At 40.5% G+C, this 22,536-nt stretch overlaps 1 protein-coding gene across 1 annotated transcript in view; it reads right to left on the bottom strand.

Moving 5' to 3' along the window:
- fam110b (family with sequence similarity 110 member B) overlaps nt 1-22,536 on the bottom strand; it is a 115,989-nt gene that overhangs the window by 43,132 nt on the left and 50,321 nt on the right. Inside the window, exon 2 of the mRNA XM_044367205.1 lies at nt 6,515-6,661. The gene's annotated coding sequence lies outside the window, so the exon portion shown is untranslated. The remainder of the gene's footprint in view (nt 1-6,514; nt 6,662-22,536) is intronic.

The following is a 22,536-nucleotide window of genomic DNA, read 5'->3' as shown; positions in this document are numbered from 1 at the left end:
TCACAGGGCATGAGGGGTCACTGAGTGGTTTGATGAGTGTGAAAATGATGTGAATCATATGCTATGGCCTTCGCAGTCACCAGATCTCAATCCAATTGAACACCTATGTGAGAATTTGGTCTGACACGTTAGACAACGCTCTCCACCACCATCATCGAAACATCATCAAAACTATATATATATATATATATAGTTTTGATGATGTTTTGACTACATGTATATATATGTATATATATATATATATATATATATATATATATATATATATGTACTGCTTCAATACTGGAAGAGCATATGGGAGAAGGAGGCATCACATAACTCCAATGCTCAGTGGCTAGTGGAGCTAAGAGCAGACCACAGCAATCTCCCAGAGCAAGATCCATTAACCATTACAATGGCAGACATCCAAGAAAAAGTGTCAGATATGAAGAGCTGGACAGCACTGGGCCACACCTACTGGCTAAAGAAACTGACTGCACTCCATGAACACCTGGCAGCACGAATGAACCAACTGCTGACAGATGGCATCCACCTAGAGTGGTTAACCCAAGGGCAGACAGTCCTGATCATGAAGGATCCCCAGAAGGGTGCAATTCCATCCAACTACCGGCCAATTACCTGCCTCTGTGCAACGTGAAAGCTCCTGTCAGGCATCATAGCAGCGAAGATGAATAGACACATGGCCCAGTACATGAACAGGGCCCAGAAAGGAATTGGTAGTAATACCAGGGGAGCCAAGCACCAGCTACTGGCCGATAGAGGAGTCACCCAAGACTGCAAGACCAGGCAGACCAACCTGTGCACTGCCTGGATTGACTACAAGAAAGCCTACGATTCAATGCCACACACACGGATACTGGAATGCTTGGAAATGTACAACATCAACAGGACACTAAGAGCCTTCATCAAGAGCACAGTGGGGCTGTGAAAAACAACTCTGGTGGCCAACTCAAAGCCAACTGCGGCATATACCAAGGTGATGCACTATCCCCACTGCTGTTCTGCATAAGCCTGAACCCCCTCAGCCAGATCATCAGAAAGAGTGGCTACTGATACCAGTTCTGAAGTGGAACAACTATCAGTCACCTCCTCTACATGGATGACATCAAGCTGTATTCCAGGAATGAGTGAGACATTGACTTACTGATCAACATCACCAGGATCTACAGCAACAACGTTGGAATGTCATTCGGACTAGATAGGTGTGGTTGGATGGTATCCAAGAGAGGGAAGATGATCAGAACTGAGGGGGTTGAACTACCAGAAGGCAGCATTGCAGTAGTTCAGGACAGCTACAAACACCTTCGGATCCCGCAGGCAAATGGAAACCATGAGGAGGCTGCAAGGAAGTCAGCCACAGCCAAATACCTACACAGAGTAAGGCAGGTCCCGAAAAGTCAGCTGAATGGGAAGAACAAGGTACGAGCCATCAACACGTATGCCCTGCCAGTCATCAGATACCCTGCTGGCATAATAAGCTGGCCAAAGGAGGAGATAGAGGCCACTGATATCAAGACAAGGAAGCTCCTCACAATGTATGGAGGGTTTCATATCAAGCCCAGCACCCTGAGAATGTACACTAAGCCGAACAAGAGAGGCCGAGGACTGGTGAGCATTAGAGCCACTGTCCAGGATGAAACAACCAAGATCCAGGAATACATCAGGAAGGGACACCAGACAGGACCCCAGGTGCGGGCTGTGCAAAGATGCTCCTAGGACAGTTCAGCACATAATAGCAGGGTGTAGGATGCAGGCAGGAACATCGTACATGGAACGCCATAACCAAGTGGCTGGCATAGATTACAGGAACATCTGCACTGAATATGGGCTGGAAGTCCCAAGGTCAGAATGGAAGACACCTCCTAAGGTGGTTGAGAATGACCAAGCTAGGATCCTGTGGGACTTCCAGATCCAGACTGACAAACTGGTGATGGCTAACCAACCCGACATCGTGTTGACTGACAAACAACAGAAGAAGGCAGTGGTGATAGATGTAGCAGTCCCAAGCGACAGCAACATCTGGAAGAAGGAACACGAGAACCTCAAATAATACCATATATATATATATATATACATATATATATATATATATATATATATACACAAGATCAAAATATAAAAAAGAATATTTGGTTGAAATAAACCATTACCAAATCTCATTTTTAACATATCTTTTCTCTCGTCTTTGGAAAAAATCCATTATTTAAATTCTGATTAAAATGTTTCAACAGCGACACCTGCAGGGCAGGAGACGAAAGGGCAGTCTGTGTGCAGTGGTGGTGGGGGACCGTAGGGAGCAGAGGAAGATGGGCTCCTGCTGTCCTCCTCAGGGCAGGATCTCTTACATAAATTTAATGTATTTCATTTTTTCATGCTAATCTATGATTGGCCAAGACACATAAAATGATGCTCCAAGGGAAGACATCCTTCGTAACCAGTCAACAACCAGAACGCAATACTGACATCACGTTGGTTCAATGATAGTTTCCAGATTTCATCTTCAATTCTCAACCACTGTAACATACATAAGTGTGACGAACTGGCAAGAGAAGAAGACCGGTAAGATATAGATAAATTGATAGAGTAGCATATTAGAAAACAATTTATAACTTGCAAATTTCGAACTACTGTATTTTCTCTAATAGTGGCCGGTCTCCAGCCAGGTCTCCAGTAATGGCCGGGGGTGTGGTCGACACGAACAAATAAAGGCCGGCCCCAAATGCAGGCTGGGGAGGGAAAAAACAAGGATGGATTGAGGCCATATTCAGACCAAATCAGGTGTTGCTGCGCACCACTGCAGGGTTGTACAGTGGTGTGTGGGGGTGTGGATGTGTTTATTTGTGCTCTAGAGAATAACCGCTGTGAAACAATTAGATATTTTTTTTATTGATCTGATTCACTGCTTTCTTACCAGCTCCATCTCTTCATTCACTCTCTAGCCCCCTCTTCCTCTTTTTCTCTCGTCTTTTTTTAAAATGAGTTGGGAAACCTACAGCAAAGCCTAACTTTACTTTTAACGTAATCAAATGAAAAGACATGTCCACCCCCCTCCTCTTGGTGCCTGTTATAATGTGACTGTGGTTTGTAGTAATGTACAAGTGCCACAAGATGGTGGTAGCTATAATTGAAGTACCATATAGGTCCTGTGCAAGTGTCAGTGACTAGATTTTCCATAACACCAATGCCACAACACTAGAGAGTGAACATGGCACCCACTAGACGGAAGTTTGACGTCAAATTCAAAGAGAGAGTTTTGCAATATGCGGAGGAAAATTAAGGAGCGAAAGCTGCAAGACCTTTTGACACTGACCTGAAAAGAATCAGATACTGAAAAAAACAGAAGCGTGAGCTGCTGTTAGCTGACAAGAGGAGAGCACGGCTAGCTGGAGGTGGGAGGAAGAAAGTTAGCTTGGAGCTAGAGAGACAGCTGATTGATATTTGATATTTGACTGTGCTGTTAACTGGCTATTAATGTTTATATCCAGCATAATGTTACCTCAGATTTGTTTAGTTTTTAACTAACACTGGCCATATTTCCCCTCCCGTACTTGACCGGTCATACTTCACACAAGTTACATTGAAATGTTTGTATAACGTTTCACAATAAAAGTCGGGAAATGACTGCTTTTAATTTTATTAATAGCATAATGCAGTAACAGAAATTTAACAAAGCAAACGGAAGCAGATCGGGAAACAGGGAGGCTTCGTACTAAAATATGAACAAATACACTTATCAAACAGAGGGAATTAGGAATAAAGGCCTCTCTCTAATATAAGCCTGCTTCCAATAAAGGCCTGGTACCCGCTGCAGTTGAGGTAAATAAAGGCCCAGGCCACTATTAGAGAAAATATAGTATATTTTTAAACACATTGGTAAAACATTACATCTTATTTAGGCCCTTTCAACAACCAAATTTCCTTTTTTCAGATTTAGGTTATGATTCACTTTTATCGAGCAGTAGATAGCTGCTTCTGCTTGCTAACACAACAGTTGGCTTGTTCTAGCAGCCCTGAAGCACTGTTAAAGACTGTTGTTAAGCTAACAGGAGAATGGATTTGGACTGGGCGGCGCAGCAGTGGCAGGACACTGCCAGGGAGTGGCTGGAGAGCTCCGCTCTGCTGGCACAGCCTAGGGCCTCGCTGCTTCAGCTGTCTGGGCTGGACCTTCAGCGGGACTACAGTGATGTGCTGTGGCACGACATACCACTGCTCTGAAGTGAACACCTCTCAATAACAATGGAAAGTTAACAACATAATTTAAATGAAACAACCGGGAGAGTTAGCTTGTTTGTCATTGTTGCTAATGATATCAGGCTGGTTAACCAGCAGCAACAAAATTCTGTTAACTAACAAACAAGATGACCAACAGCCACAAATGGACGTTATGACATGGATACTTCATCCCCATGAAAGAAAGAAGATGTCAAATAACATGAATCAGATACATATTCTCTCTCTATGTCTCATTGGTCGCCAATTTCATCTCTGATGGTTAGATGTCTCTCTGTGGCTGTTGTGTGAATTTATCTCCTTAACAAGAATGCAGCAAAGAGATCATATCATGTGCAGTTGGTAGTTTGCTTGTTGAAGTTCCAGTGAGCTGTCTGGACTCACTCATTCATTTGGAATTGATCCAGTTTTTAATTGAGTAGTTGTTCAGTCACCTGTTGATATGAGTGTACAGGAGGTCTGGCTGCTTGCTTGTGACAAGTTCTTCAGTTCGTTTTTTAGCTGAGTTGTTATTGAGTAACAAGCTTAAAGTAACTAGAATAACAAGTGTTATATAACAGCTTTGTAGGCTATATTTTGTATGTTGTGCATATAGATAAGAGTGTGTAAGTCATGTATTTGATACATGCATTAGTACTTTTTGATGTGAACCTACACTTTTAGATCTGTGAATGTTTTTAGTGTTCAGTCTTTCTAGTGTTCAGCACTGATCTGTACCTGTATCAGATTATAAACTTTGTGTGTACTTTATATATTTCTGTATACTAAGATCATATATAGGAAACACATGTAAATCATGTGATATGTTGGCTGTTTTTGATGACAATTTAAATCTGTTGTCACAATAGAACAACACTATAAATTTGAATTGAATTTAAAATCCTACTCGCCTACAAAGTTCTTAATGGTCAGGCACCATCATATCTTAAAGAGCTCGTAGTACCCTATTACCCCACTGGAACACAGCGCTCCCAGAATGCAGGCTTACTTGTGGTTCCTACAGTCTCAAAAAGTAGAATGGGAGGCAGAACCTTCAGCTATCAGGCTCCTCTCCTGTGGAACCATCTTCCAGATTCAGTCCAGGGGGCAGACACCCTCTTTATGTTTAAGAGTAGGCTTAAAAATTTCCTTTTTGATAAAGCTCACAGTTAGGGCCAATGTATTCATATACTATTATTGCATGTTACATGTTACCTTCTCTCTCTTGAGATGACTTTTGTTGTGATGTGGCGCTATATAAATAAAATTGAATTGAATTGAATTGAACTTTGTTGGTAAAATGACACATTCTGAACCACTCCACAGCTAAAATGAGCACTTCTTTGTTTAGAAACAATATGTATATGCTAAATGTCTTTAAAGAAGCAGTCTTTTCACCACTCAGGGTTTTTGTTTTTGAAAGCAAAATGTTTTATTGGCATATAAAATTGTCCCCCACCCCTCTGATTTTATCAGGTGGGGGACAATGATATAGTATGATGGGGTTTGTTGTAAGATTCCATGTTGGTTTTCCTCCTGTCCTCCCCAATTTTTTTAGTCACCAGCCAACACTGGTTAACGTCCTATACTACGTAGGTTCACAGAGAAGTTTACATGTACGGTATCTTCTGGGAAGCAAAACTACTCTTTTCCCTATTAGTTAAGACCAAGTACCTTGACTTGAGGCTGAAGCCATTGCGGAAGTCCCTTAAAGTGCAATGCCACCGAGAGCCGCTAAATACTGGCTCCAAAATATCCCCAGCTCCAATAGACTGCCATTCAAAAAGCATCAACTCTCTAGAGATATCAAGTCAGTCATTTTTTTCAACAAGTCATTATGGTCTCAATCACTACATTTTGGCCCTGTAATAAGTGTGCTGGTGATCACTTTGAAATTATTGCTCCATTAATAAGATTTGATGACGTATAGTAGTTTTGATGTCTGCCATATGGGCGTTGATTGACAGTTCACTAACCTGCTGCTCTCCACAGCTCCGGGAATCCCACTGAGTTGGACTATTGTTGCAATATTTCTGTAAGTTTAATGTTACTTGATAATGATACCCGCTGTGTTAGTTAGGTAACATTGGCCCAAGTGTGCACTGCTCAGTGTTTCCAAGGTAGTGGGATGTGTTTCCATAGTGGGAAAAGGCAACATCTTATTTGGAAGGTCCTGGCTCCGAATGGAAAAGATGGCGCTGACCATAAACTGAAACTCTGGGCTTCAAACCGGCACCAATGTAAAACAATGGGTGACGTCATACCTCCTTACGTCCAATAAATAATAATAGGTAATAGGTCTTACTGGTTTGGAGCTCTCCCATGGGCTAGCACAGCAGTCTGGATTCAGCCTATTGGCTACTTCTGTGTTCCAAGCTTTGTTATTAGCTGTTGGAACTAGACACCTCCCCCTCCTCCTCCAGGTGCTGCAGGTTGTCAGTGGGTGTCACAGCTGTCAAAGAATCAAAAATGGAAAAACATTAACAAAGGATGATCCAAAGTAAGTCGGTCTGTCAGTGGTACATTAACCTTGCCAAGACTCTGCTCTGGATGAAGATGGTTGTTTTATGGTCAAATTACAACCAGTAGCTGATGAAAAAAGACAATTTAGCATATGTCTTAGAGAAACATAATGACTTCACAATTAAATATCTGGTAACTGTAGAAACCAGAAGCACAAGAAACATCTGAGAGGCAAGCAGTAAAGAAGCTACAGGAAAAGAGTCAGAGAAAGTTCATCAATTGCTCATCAAAAATGTATATATTATATGTATGTATATATATTTTATACTACTACAGGACCAAACATGGTAATTTCAAACAATTTAGTGCCACATTCTTTCTCAGATATTTGATAAACATGAGCTGAACCTGTGCTTGAGCTTTGGAATTCGTCATATGAGCTGCCAAACATCCCAGATTAATCCCTCGTCTCTTGATCCACCATTTTGGTCCAAAATGAAATATCTCAACAACTGGATGAATTACTGTTACATTTTGTGTAGATATTCAAGGTCCCATAACCCATTTTGGCTTACGTTTATGTGCTGACACATAGCATGACACATGTGTTAGCATGCTAACACTATACACTAAGGTGATGAACATTTTACGTGCTAAACATCAACATAGTAACATGGTCAGTGTGAGCATAGTAGCATTTTAACTTTTAGCACAAAGTACATCTGCTGTGCCTAAGTACAGACTCACAGAGCCGCTGGTATAGCTTTTGACTCTTCTCAAGTCTAGTGATAAGCAGGAAATATCATCTTCTAATTTAAAAAGCAAGTTGCAGGTTGAATTTCTTACTGGATTTACAGTTTATGTATCATGAAAATTATCCTTTGAAAGGTATATGTAACATGGTAAATGGACTGTACTTGTATAGCGCCTTTCTAGTCTTCCGACCACTCAAAGCGCTTTTACACTACGTGTCCCATTCACCCATTCACACACTGAATGGGTACAGGGGCTACCATATAAGGTCCCAACCTGCCCATCAAAGGGAACTAACCATTCACACACATTCATACACTGATATAACAGCCATCAGGAGCAGTTTGGGGTTCAGTATCTTGCCCAAGGACACTTCGACATGCAGACAGGAGGAGCTGGGAATCAAACCGCCGGTCTTCTGATTAGTGGATGACCCGCTCTACTTCCTGAGCCACAGCCACCCCATTTACCATTATATCAAGCTTTCAAGCTGGAGAATTTCCTCAAAAATTGCAATTTTTTACATTTTCCATCAGATTGAGCCATTTCCTCTTTTTTAACCCTTTGTGCCAAATGCATGCTATTTTTCTTGTTTCCACAAGGGGCATTAATTCTCTATTATGGATACTGCTGCCAAGTGTATTACAGCTTCAATGAGTTGTATGTGTAGCTATGGATGTTTAAATGTGGTGTATGTATGTGTATAGAGAAATGTGTGTTTGTGTGTGTGTGTGTGTGTGTGTGTGTGTGTGTGTGGCAAAGAAGGTGTGTTACCTACTCACAAAAATGGGTAACTACAGACCAATCTCAAATCTATCATTTCTCAGTAAGATCCTTGAAAAAAATGTGTATAATCAACTGAATGACATATGATCAACCTAATGACAAATGACCCGTTTTTATTTTTTCAGTCTAGTTTTAGATCCCACCACAACACAGAAACTGCCCTTGTTTAAGTTGTAAACGATCTCCTCATAAACACGGACTCTGGTAAACTCTCAGTCTTCATACTCTTAGATCTCAGTGCCACGTTCAACACCATTAATCATGGGATTTTTCTAGACTACAAAACTGGGTGGGATTGTCTGTTCCTGTTCTAAATTGGTTCAGAACCTATGTACTTGACAGGAATTTCTTTGTCTCCATTGAAAACTTTGCATCTGATAAAGTCACCGTGACCTGTGGGGTCACACAGTGCTCAATCATTGGCCCACTCCTGTTCAACTAACATATGCATCCACTTAGGCACAACATCGCATGGAGACCTATAGTCACCTATGTCTGTTTTCAGTAGGGATGTACAGAGGGCCCAGTATTTTAGGGCCAAGCACCTAGCGATGCGGCCCTATTGAAGGCCCTATTGAATCCGTAGTGATTATTATTATTATTATTATTATTATTATTATTATTATTTATCTGCAATGGAACGCATTTTGAGGGGCTAAACATGCTCAAAAACTCACAAAATTTTTTGCTCAAATTAATAAGTAGTTCGATTTGATATTACAAATAAACTCGGGCGTGGCACAGCAGCTCTATAGTGTCCTCTAATTACTTTTGGCATTTTTGAGGTGCTAGGAATGCTCGAAAACTCATGAAACATTGCACATGTGGCGAAACTTGATATCGAATATGGCTTTTATGTCTATATATGTCTATAATATGTCTTGCATGTTCCAAAATGGCTCAAGAGTGCCCCCTAGAAAATTTCAAATTAAAGGCCCCAACCTTTAAATTTGATGTAGATGAACAAAATTTGGTAGGCACATGTATCATGTCCAGACGCACAGAAAAGCCTCTTGGAGCCATACCTTAAGCCCAACAGTCCCCAATTTTGAACAGTTTTTGCCCTTTGTGGGCGTTATATTTTAACGAACTCCTACTAGGGATTTAACCAGAGTGACTTCAAATTTGGTCAGTGTCATCTAAACACCTAAAGTTGTTGTAAGTCCACTAGACTTTGTCCAATCTGCCCCAAATTTCACATGCTTGAAAAGTCTCCCGGCCTGAACACGTCTACATGTCATTATTGGGTGATAGTCATAGCGCCACCTACTGACAACAGGAAGTCAACCTTACAGGACAAACATCATCTGATTAACATGGAATGTATATGGTGTGGTCTACACATGATATACAGCAACATGTTGTATAATTAGGGGATCGTTTTCTAGCACCACATAGTACACACAGAAAGTGATATGTAAGACGTTCATGCAACGTCCGATAGGAGTCTGGTCCTGAACACATCTGCATGCCAGCAATAAAAGACCTCCGACTGCGGTGCACCCCGAAATGCACAAAGGAGCAAGGGCCTGATCATTGCTGCTTGCAGCTTTAATTGTATTTGTATCTGTGTTTGTTGAGGCAGCAATTATTTGTATTTGAATTTGAATAAAAGTGGAGAGAGGCTTAAAAATCCTGTTTTTCTTTTTGTTACGCTTTTAATTTTAGAAAATTCAAGTGTTACAATAAGTGTTCATGAATAAACTACCTTACAAAAGAGGTCCCAACACTGGGTCTCGAACTGGAGTCTCCCAGATCAAAGACGACTGCGCAGACAATTGAGCTAAAACTTTCCTCATCACCTCATTGCAGACTGACCTCTACCTATTTATACACCCATAACACAGAGACAGCACACCATGTATCATGTAGGGAAGAACTTCAAAGGCAATTGCTTTGCTCTTTTCATTTATTGCCTATTTTTTACAACCTAACTGGAAAGGAGAAAGGGAACAACAGGTTATGGAGAGTCCCTTGTGAGCACTTTGTGTGTGTCAGTACTCAGCTTTATCGCTGTCCAAATTAGGAAATGTGCATCACATAGCAGGTGTGTCTCCCCTCGTTGAGACCTGCTGATAGACATAACAGCAGAGCAGAAGAGAGAGACTGAGATAGCAATGTAACTGACCTACATGCTAGTAGTTGATGTTTTTTTTCTTCTTCCCGAAAAACAAATGATTTAAAATAATAAAAAAATAATACAAATATTCGTAAAAACCCCACAATTTGTGTTTTGACAAATAACATTTGTATTCAGACACACCACTAATTTTCAGGGCAACGTCTAGACCAAAATACAAGAACTGTCTTTGCGCTTCCAAGGTCAGGAAAATACCAGTCAGAGTGCTGCTTGCTCTGGTCATTGCATCTCCACGAAAATACGGCCCAGGTACTGATATTAATTGCCTCATGCACTGTCCAATATTCATGAAAATGTATATCCATGTCAGTTTCCCTTTGGTAAATGTATTGCTGCATTAACATTTCTCTTATGTAGTATTGCCTACAGGGAACAGGAAGTGAAGCGTAAATGACACATAGTTCATCAAATGTATACACAACATGCAATCTCTGACTCCATGTAGTGCACACATCACAGCACATCTCCAGCACACCCCAACATGCGCGAAGGTGCGAGGGCCTGATCAATGCTGCTTGCAGCTTTAATTATTATTAGGACCCAAGCACCAAGTAGTGCGCAGGCCTTATTGTTTTTTGAAATATTATTATTATTATCATGGCACAAGCATGAAAGTGCCAGGGGCCCAAACAGTCCCTGGCACTGAAAGTGCGAGGAGTCTATTATTTTTGTAAAGATTATTATTAGGGCCCAAGCACGAAAGTGTTGCTTCCAGTGCACATGCATCAGAAGTGGTGTAACTTGATATCCGATATGGGTCTTGGGTTTGGGTATGGAAAAATGGCTTGAATGCACCCCCTAGAAAATTTCAAAGTAAAAGCCCCCACCTTTAAATTTGATGTAGATGTACAAAATTTGGTAGGTAGATGTACCATCTCCAGACTTAAAAAAAAGCCTCTTGGAGCCATACCCTAAAGGCCTAAATGTACTGGAAGTGTCTGACGCACGTGTTTTGAAGTAATCTATTGTTATTAATGGCCGAACACACACTAAAAGCGTTATGAGGTGCGTAAAAATGTCTTGACGCCCCAACTGATTTGATTTGATCATTGTTCAAGTGTTATTAAAATCAAGAGTTTTCACTGAATGCCCTTGCCGTTGCGCTGTGCCAGTTTCGATGTTTCGCCATAAAACAGGAAGTCCTTATAAATCCTAAGTACATTGTCCAATTTGCCCCAAATTTCTCATGCTTATTAAGAATCCAGGCCTGAATACATCTACATATCAGTATTGTGTGATAATCATAGCACCACCTACTGACAACAGGAAGCCAGCCTTTTATGACAAACATCATCTGATTCATGTGAAATTTTCAAGGTGTGGTCTACAGTTCATATACAGCAACATGATGTATAATTAATGGGTGTTCTCTTGGACCACATAGTGGACAAAGGAAATGATATTTAACTCCTGAACTTCCTGAACACATCTGCATGCCTGCAATAAAAGTCCTTCGACTGCACCGCACCTCGATGTGCACAAAGGTGCAAGGGCCCGATCATCACTGCATGCAACTTTATTTATTATTTTTTGTCTGAAAGAAACGCATTTTTGCGGGCCTAAACGTGCATGAAAACTGAGGAAACTTTGCACATGCGTCAGAAGTGGTGAAAAAATTAATATTTTATGGGTCTTGGACATGGGTGTGCCAAAATGGCTCGAGAGTGCCCCCTAGAAAATTTCAAATTTGAAGTCCCTCCTTTAAATTTGACAACAAAATTGAACAAAATTTGGGAGGCACATGTATCAGGGCCAGATGCACAAAAAAGCCTCTTGAAGCCACAACAGGAAGTTGGCCATTTTGAATTTACTGTGCAATTTTTGTGCAGTTTTTGCAACTTCCAGGCGTTTTACTTCAATGAGCTCCTGCCAGAGATTTAACCCAACTGACTACAAATTTGGTGAGTGTCATCTTAAGACCTTTGCAATGAAAAGTTTTCATTGAACACCCTTGCCGTGGTGATGCAGCGAATTTTGTTGTTTCACCATGAAACAAAACTTGCTGTAACTTAGATGTATATCGTCTAATCTGCCCCCAATTTCTCATGCTTGATGGGGGTCCCAGCCTGAACACATCTACATGTCAACATTGACTCACAGTCATAGCGCCACCTACAGGCAACAGCAAGTTACAGGTACTGTATTTTTACAACCTCTGCCTACCTGGTTGCACACATCCACTTCAAATTTGGTTGGAAAAGCCAAAATACCTTGATGATGCTATACTGTGAAGATTGTGAGTTTTCATGTCACACTGTTGCTGTGGCAATGCAGTGAATTTCAATGTTTCGCCCATTAAAAGCAACTGTTGTTACGCCACTGCACATCATCAGATCTTTCCTAAATTTGACATATTTCATAAGAGTCCCGGTCTTAAGACATGTAGAGGACAGTATTGTACCATAATAATAGCGCCACCTACCGACAACAGGAAGTTAAAGGCCCCATACTTGTACTTACTACTCCTACCAGGTTGAACAGATCCACTTCAAATTTGGTGAGAAAGACCTTGATGATTCATGACTATTGTGAGTTTTCATTGAACGCTATTGCCGTGGCGACATGGCAAATTCTAATGTTTTGCCATTGCAAAACAGATTGTTGTAACTCAACTCCACATGGTCAGATCTTTCCTAAATTTCACGTTTGATAAAAGTCCTGGTCTGAAGACATGTACAGTACAATGTTGAATCATAGTAACAGTGCCACCTACTGGCAAAAGGAAGTTATACGCCCCATACTTTTATTACCTACTCCCAGCAGGTTAACCAGAACCACCTAAAATTTGGTCAGCTAAGTTGTAAGACATTGTTGGGCCTCAACCATGGGGTCACACAAAGGCAGGCCTGCATGCAAGTCACAATGCCTGATAACAAGAAAGGGCGGCCAGTTGAGAACAATGAGAGTCCATTTCGGACTCCATATCCCAACATGCACCAATTTCGCACCAAGGTGCTTAACAGGAAATAGTCTCAACAAACAGTTGAAACAGCTCCTGCACAGAGGAGCGTCATGATGACACAGCTGTGACATCACCACCCATTTAAAATCAGAGGACACCCAGAGAAATTTTGCAGTCGTATTTTAACAAATTCCTCCTAGAGATTTGATTTGCCTGAGATTTGGTCAGTGTCATCTTAGGACTTTTATGATGAAAAGTTATCAAAATCTTGACTTTTCACAGAACAGCTTTGGTGTGGTGTGCCAGTAAATTTGCTTGTTTCGCCATGAAACAGGAAGTTGTTGTTACTCCACTAGACTTTTCCTAATCTGCCTCAAATTTCATGTTTGTAAGAGTCTCAGCCTGAACACATCCACGTCAATATTGAGTCATAGCGCCACCTACTGACAACAGGAATTCATTCTTATATGATAAACATCATCCGATTTACATGGAATTCACATGGTGTGGTCGACATATGACATACAGCAACATGATGTATAATTAGCGGGTGTTGTCTAGCGCCACGTAGTGGACACAGGAAGTGAGATTTAACTCTACATGCCCACAGTAAAAGCCCTTTAACTGCGGCATGTGCTGATGTGCATGGAATTGCGGGGGCCCAATCATCACTGCTTGCAGGTTTAATTAGGGCCTATATATGACAAACATAATCCGATATACATGAAATTTACTTGGTGTAATTTATCCATGATATACAGCAACATGACATATAATTAGTGGGTGTTTCCTAGCGCCACATAGTGGACACAAGAAGTGATAATTATCTCCTACATGCAATGTCCAATATTCATGAAAATGTATATTCCTGTCATTTGCATTTATCTCCAGCCCCACATAGTGCACACAGGAAGTATTTTACCCATTCACACAGTGTCTGATAATCCTGACAATTCAGAGCCACGTCAAAAGACCTCCAAAAGTGATACCACGGCTGCCGCTCCGTCTGACACACGTCAGGTGCAAGGGCCTGTTCATCACTGCTTGCAGCTTTAATTCTAGTTGGAAGAATTATTTTTATTGTTATTATTATTATCATAATAATTATTATTGTTATTATTTTTTGATGCATTCAGTCATATTTTAGTGGTGCTAGGGATGCTGGAAAACTCACAAAACCTTGCACATGGAACAGAAGTAGTGAAAATTGATATCTGATATGACTCTAAGGATTGGGTGTTGAACAAAAATATGTATTATGTTGAGAATGATGAGAGAATGAATCCACCAAATCTCATGAACATCAAAGAAACTTCTGTTCCAAAATGGCCCTGTGTGTGGGGGTGCTATGGAGCCTGCTGGCCATGCCTGAGCCCAATCACTACAGAACTTTGCAATTTTCGCCAGTCCTTAAGTTTTCGTAAGCCCTCATCATTTAGCAGCGGTGCTGCGCTGCTGTTGAAAGCATACAGGGAGAACATTGTTATGAGTCTGCTCTATGTAATATATTTTCATTCTAAATCCAGAAAGCCTCAGAAAGAAGGAAATTCTCACCTCAAACATGTTCACACAAGCACCAGACACAGGTGTTCATATGAGCACCCTACCTCTGAATGCAGGCCCAAACATAATACTGCAATGCCAAACAGTACAGTGAAGTTGACCACACAAAGGACAAGTGGGGCAACCCACATCTACTCAATGACTGAAAGCCAGTCCACTGACAGAACGCAGCAGTAAGTTTAAAGTTACACTCTGAGCAGCTATGCACCCAGTGAGTAGCAACTAAATGGCTAATAGTAGAACATGTTAGAGTGACACAAGTGACTGCTACATGAAAAACAAAAGGCTTAGCTAAAAAGAAAGGGAATGGGGTACTGTAGCATGACTGGGTGTGAATCTCTAATTAGTAATATTAACTGTGTCCATGTGTCACAGCTGAATTGTCTGCCCAGCGCTTTTAGCCTTTCAGCTTACTTCTGTGGTGCAAGAAGAGACACCATCTGTTCAGATTACTGGATTTACTGACAAGAGAAGGACATGGCACAACTTTCTCCTATCCTGCAGTAATACACATATACAATAACTCATGGAAAGCCAACCCTCTATATAAGTATCTCTGCCCTGTCTGGACATCCAAATAGGAAGACACAAGAAATGTAATGTGTCTTCAACAGAAATAGACAAACCAATACAAGTGATTTACACAGTCTACATTATATGTGTCTGAACTGTCTCTGGAAAACAGCATAATACTGGAAAATGATTAATTCTTTCTAGTATGGGATGATAAAGAGAGATTATTTCATTTGAATAAACACACATTTACAGCTGAACAGCTTGATGAATCTGTGTCTGGATATCTGACATAAACAATATCAACTTGCCAGCTAAAGCTTTGTGCAAGTCAGTCAGTAAGCATCAGTATGCTTTGATACTACTGATTGACAATAACATATCTAACCATTACATTTTATACATATATATATTATCTGTGGAAGTATCTGAGATTTGGATTTGATTTCATTAATGACCAACTAAGAGTAGGCAATATGTGTAAAATCCTCTTCAAATGTTCATGTAATCTTTGTCACGATACAGATATGCTGTATATATATCAATTGAGAAACTCTTTAGATAAAAATACTACATGAGAATGGTTGTTTTTGGCTTATCAGAATGTCTCACAAAGGTACTAGACATAGACAAAAAGAGACATACCTTTGCATTTAGATTTACTGACAGCAATATATATGTGTGTGTGTGTGTGTATACGGGGCTAACTTCCACAAACACCAGAGGAATCCTTTAACCACCATTCTCACAGGTCTTGACTGTAAACAGAAATGGATTCTTATTTAACTAGTCTAGTTAAATGACAGAATCAATCAATTAACTATTGAAATAAACCATGGCAGGGCAATGATGTTGACCCATTTCTTGATCAGTGAAATCATCTTATAGAGTGCTTGTGTTGCGTGAGAAACCTTCATACTAAGCCTCTCATGGTACAATCTAACTCTGGATCATTGCTTCTTAAACGGACTGATTCCAAAGCTATTAGTTTGACTATTCTTTCACTTCTTAGACATGTGTAGTAAAGAAAATCTTTACAAATAAAAGAAAACTGAAGTTAAGGTTATTCTCCTTCATACTACAGTCAAACAGGTGGACTTACCACAAGAGAAGTTCCTGGAATTCCACACAGTTATCAAACATTTGATAACCTGCCGAATGAGTAAGCACATGACTACAGTACACATTGTTGCCCATGGCAACAGACGGTGTACCTTCAATAAACTAAAAGTTAGCGCACCATTGCCATCATATTCTGTGCAAAAAATGTGCCTGCAGAGCTGTATAAATGAATATCAAGAAATAATGTGCCAGAAGATTGTCGGAAAATTCAGAGAGCAACCCAAGGGAGCAGTGGAGCAATGACGAAGTCCTGAAGTTAAGAAGCTCAAGAGCTAAACTCATGTCTGCCCATGCTAATGAGTTTACCACAGAGCTACAGATCAGATGTTACAGACAGACTTACACTACAGTACACTACTGCCTTAATCACCATACTAGCCAAGGAAAGTTTTTTTCCTTGGCTTATTTACCAGCCCCCCTTGAGGAACTGTCAAATAAAATCACTGCTCTGAAATAAATAGTCTCAGTACACATCCTTGAAACCACTTTAGAGGTATTTTGACAAGACTGTCTGTTCCTCACTTCTTGTTTACTCCTCCAAGGGATTAATTTCTGAGCTGATGTTGGCACTTGCTTCTTCTTTTTAACCAGAAAAAAGACAGAGGCTGATATCCCTAGAAAAAGGGATGAGCAAGAGAGAAGAGTAGGCCTACAGAAGCAGCTTGGTATTTAGACCTGTTATGTGCTTCAGGGCTATGAGATGCTAGCTGGAATGCCAGAGGAAGCAGTACCAAGATCAGTTCAGGGACTAATCCCTATGAGGAGCAAACAAGGAAACAAGGAAGGGACAATATTGTAAAAATACTTTTAAAAACGTTTCAAACAAGTTCATAGAGTCTGTTCATTTCCCTGATCTGCTCCAGGGCTGGAAGATTCTACACAAATGAAAAATAGAGAAAGGTTTCTTAAAGGAGGATCTGCTCAGTTGGAAGGCAACATATTGTTTCCATGTGAAGCATTATACCTTGGCCATGAAAAAAAAATGTTTGAGATCGATGGTCAAGGGGGGATATGTTAAGATCATATGTCGTATGTAACACCTCTAACATAGATCTCGGCAACTAAAACAACTCTCAGTTAGCCCTCTGTCTAGCCTACAGTGACAATCATTTCATGATGATGTCATAATAACTGCAGGCTAAACAGTAGAGTTTATGTTTTTGTAACCTACCAGGAAATTGTGCTTGCTTGATCGTGTATTTCACTGGGCATCACAGTGCCTTGTTGGATGATGTTTCATTGCTTTGCAGCAAAAGTTGATCCAGGGTTTTGTCAGATGACCAAGCCGTGCCGACCAAGCCAAAACTCGGGTGACCTATGCTCAACAATGTACCTGAACACCTTCTGTGTAGTCACTCGCTGCTGATCTGCTAAATGTCTCTCTAGATATGGGGTCAGAGGGTCCATTCTTGATTAAAAGCTCTGCTTTCAATGTTTATATTTCTCTGACTTGTGTCATGCCTCGTCTCAGGTCTTTCCCTGACATGCAGGAGTCAGTCCAAATTACACCAAATTTGACATTGCAATCCCTTTGTTCCCCGCCCATACACCCGCAAAGTGTGGAGTTGATCTGATGAACGGTTCAAGAGACACATGAAGGACATACAGAGATTCCTTCCTTTAGTAGATAGATGAAGGGGCTGTGTTTTATTTTTGAAGCAGTGCTAATGTTAATGTAACTAATGTAACTATTCATAATCATTAGTTGATTGACTGAAAATACTTAATTTTTTAAAGTAATTTATTCTTGCAAAAATGGCAAACAAGCAAACTGATGATTGGGTTCTGGAAAAAATTGGTGGGCATTTTTTATTATTTTCAGACAGTGAATAGACTAAATTAATAAAGGGGGTGTTGGAGTCTGTTTGCAGGTGTTGTGGAGTACTACTGCATATGTTTAAAAAGTAGTATAAATCCTTTTTGGCTCCAGAGGGAGCTGTGTGAAATCTGATAAATTGCCTCAAGTTATGTCACTTGAGTCAGTGTAGGTTGGGCCTGAAGACTATAAGTTTGTAAATAAAATACAATCTGGGGATGTGGAGTTAGAAAGAAGTGAAGTTATCAGACCTCTGTAGCCCGCTCCTTCAGAACAGGACTAGATTTTTAAAAATTTTATTAATTTTTTTATTTTACAGGCTGGACATTAAATACATATATTACATACTGTACATACACAAATGACATATAAAAAACACAGACTGACATATGTGCACAAAAGCAAACAAAGGAACTTTGTTGTAGCTCATCATATTATATATTAGGGATGCACGATAATATCGGCACGTCAGCGGTATCAGCCGATAAAAGCTCTAAAATGAAATATCTGCATTGGCAATTTCTGCCGATTATGAGAGGCCGATTTGTTGCCATCCCCTCCGCCACCTGACTGTGCTTCCCTCCACAGACTGTTTCATCCTGATGGTCCCGGTGCTTCCTCCGCAGTCTCCACTTCACTCAAGCTGCCCGTCAGACCTGCTGCTTCTTCCCACTTTAACTTGAATAACAAACCGGGGCTCGATGCTCTGATTGGATCCACATGCGGAACCGGGGATGACGTTAGCTGGGAGGCAAGCAGAAGCTAGCTGGCTGTGCTTCCCTATGGTCATGCTGCGGCTAACGCTCCGCTAGCCTCTCAGCTAACGTTACCCCCGGCTCTCCATGTGGATCCAACCAGAGCACTAAGCCCCGGTTTGTTATTCAGGTTAAAGTGGGAAGAAGCAGCGGGTCTGACGGGCAGCCTGAGTGAAGCAGAGCCTGCGGAGGAAGCACCGGGACTGTCAGGGAGAAACAGTCCGTCGAGGAGCTTTTAAGTTTGGCTGCACAGGTAGGAAACCTCGGCTGACAGGATGTATCACTCTGTTTGGAAAAAAAAAACTTTTTGGCTTATCATGGCAGTTTGCAACCAGTGTGTTAGGTGGATTACCGCCACCTTCTGCTCTGGAGTGTGGACCAGAGATTAAATCCTACACATTAATCTTATCTGTCTAATGAACTCAATGAAAACTCTACTGCTCCACCCACTTGGCAGGTTCATTAAAGTTTTAAGGCTTCCTAAATTCTTCCTTCATATATTGTCTTTCTTGATCATACTTAGTGCAATCTATGCTTGCATGCATAATAGTCTCCTCAGCCATCTGGAAAAAAAATATGTGCATATCGGTATTAGTGCATAAATCGGTATCGGCAATCGGCAAGTGAGTTGGAAATATCGGCATATCGGATATCAGCAAAAAATCCAATATCGTGCATCCCTATTATATATATTACACATAATCCGGTAAGGAGTTCAAATATGACCTTATTGTATCCCACAAATCCCTCTAGGCCCAGATCAAGGTGCATTAGTGTGGCAGCAACTCTTTCCATCCCTATTAAGTCCTTTAACTCTTCCAACCAACTGCTCAAATTAAAACAGGTTGATCATCTTCCAATTCATAAAAATTTTCTGTTTAGCAGCAAGACAACCTGATGTTTCAAATCTCATCATAACCCATCTATTTTTTCTCCTAGTATATCCTAGTATAGGACATTTAGGAATATCAACCTAGAAGATCTCTGTGAGGGCATTTGTTACCACTGACCAGAGGGAGTTCACTGCAGGGCATTCTCACAGACAATGTATCAGGGTGCCTCTTTTACTGCTGCCATGCCTGCATTTGTCTGAGACCACAGTTTTCATTTATTACATTTTTCTGGGGTAATATACGCCCTATGCAAAATTTTCATTTGAACGACTCTATATCGGAAACCGTTTGATTTTATTGAAGTATTCCATATTCTTTGCCAGCTGCCTGTGGAATAGGGATCTCTTATGTCTTTCTCTCAGCAAAGTTGTGTTGGTAGGTTACTCTGAGCTGTACAGAGACTCACAAGTTTATATATACAAGAGACAAATCCTTTCCTGGCAACAACATCCCATAATTTATTGTCTATACTCTTCTCTGTCACCATTGGCACCCTTTTATGTATTTTGGATTTAATTATGGAGTATATTTGTTGAGAAGGCAAGAAGGAGGAATCACTTAGGTTATACTATTCTTTTAGATTACTATATGAATCCATTTTCTATCACCGACTATATCTCCCAGAAACTTAATGATAGAACACTGCCACCTGGCACTGACTAATGGTTTGCCTCCTGTTGAAAATAAAGGATTGTGCCAAAGAGGGCAAGAGCCTCTAGACTAATTTAGCAATTCTACAAGAGAAATTAAGAACTGGATTATCAAGTTCTGCCAGATGATTTGGATAAAACAACAAAGAAGCCAAAAATACTTTGTTGTTAAGATTACCAATAATTTGTCCTTCCAGCCATTCCCAACTGCTTATGGAATTAAGGTTACCATAACCCCATATGGTAGCATATCTAGTTTTATGAGGTAAATAATATTGGTAAATGTCTGGCACAGCCAGACTACCCTTATGTCTAGACAGTGAAAGTTTCTTTAGGCTTATTTTAGCTTCCTTATTGCACCACAAAAAGAGTGAGAACAAAGATTTTAACTCCTTGAACCAGCTTGATGGAAACTGCATGGGTAAGGTTGATATGATTACAATCTTGGGAGAATATTCATCTTCAGCACCTCAGCCCTCCCCCAAAGAGACATTGGCATAGAAGACCATCTCTTTATGTCATCTATTTCTTTCCTCAATAAAGCTGGGGCATTCAATTCACAGATTTTGGAAATAGGCGCGATGATAATGATACTCAAGTATTTAATTCCATTAGGTTTCAACATGAATGGTGCATTACCCAAGTCAGCAAAAGTATTACAAGTAAGAGGTATTGCCTCACATTTACCCAAGTTTATTTTGTATCCAGAAAACCTACTGACTAATGTATTGATAAGCCTTAGCACTGATGAAATAGACTGCATAGGTTTACTTAATGTTAACAAAATGTTGTCTATGTATAAACTAGATTTTAAGTCATAACCTCCTATTTTAATGCCCTCTGTTTTTTGGTTGCTCATGGCACATGCCAGAGGTTCCAAGGCTAAAACAAAGAGTATTGGTGAGACTGGACAACCCTGGCAAGTAGAGTGAGTAAGCCAAAACGGTTTAGACAAAATTATTACCATTAGTTTTCACAGAAGACATGGTGCCATTATATAATGATTTGTAAATGGTAAATGGACTGTACTTGTATAGCGCCTTTCTAGTCTTCTGACCACTCAAAGTGCTTTCACGCTATGAGTCACATTCACCCATTCACACACATTTAGGTTTCAACCTGCCCATCAGAGGGAACTAACCATTCACACACATTCATACACTGATGGCACAGCCATCAGGAGAAATTCAGGGTTCAGTATCTTGCTCAACATGCAGACTGGAGGAGCCGGGAATCAAACCACCGATTTTACCATTAGTGGACGACCCACTCTACCTCCTGAGCCACAGCCGCCCTTTTGTCCCCTTTTAAAATATGTGCACCAATTTCAGACAGCACAAAGAATAGGTGAGGCCATTCTATCCTGTCAAAGGCTCTCTCTGTATCCAGTGACACAGCTTCAGCTGAGCCACAGAGAGAGCTTGCTTTATAGATAATGGGTACAGTCTTTACATGTTAATTAACTATGTCATTATTTTCTTTACAAAGAAGAGGAGACAGTGCACTTTGAAAATGTTTGTAAAATTCAAACTTACAACTATCTTCGCCAGGAGATTTTCCTGAAGATAATTCCTTTAAGGCTTGCTGTATCTCGCTTTCTGAAATGGGAGCTTCTGAAACTGATATTTCATGCCCCTTTATAGCGGGAAGAAAATCAGTGAAGAACTCTTTCATTTCTGAAGTATTCGACTCACATTCTGAAGCAAATAATTTAGAATACCTCTGGGTCCCGACTGACCCATCATTCTTTCTAATTGATGATATAGCCTGACTATTCTCTAATTGTTCCAGTTTTAAGGCTAACATTTTGCCTGCTTTATTGCCTGGTTCAAGGATTCTCCTCAGCAACCTATATAACGCATAAGCCGTTGACTTGTGAATAATGGTTTGAAGTTCATATTTCACTATAAATAACTCTGTTTTCAGACTCACATCATCAGTTTACTTACGAGATCTTTAAGTGATAACTGC

The sequence above is a fragment of the Thunnus albacares genome, chromosome 12, assembly GCF_914725855.1.
Source record: "Thunnus albacares chromosome 12, fThuAlb1.1, whole genome shotgun sequence".
Classification (NCBI taxonomy): Eukaryota; Metazoa; Chordata; class Actinopteri; order Scombriformes; family Scombridae; genus Thunnus; species Thunnus albacares.
The sequence above is the reverse complement of the archived record's forward strand: the minus strand, read 5'-3'. Positions and strand labels throughout refer to the sequence as shown.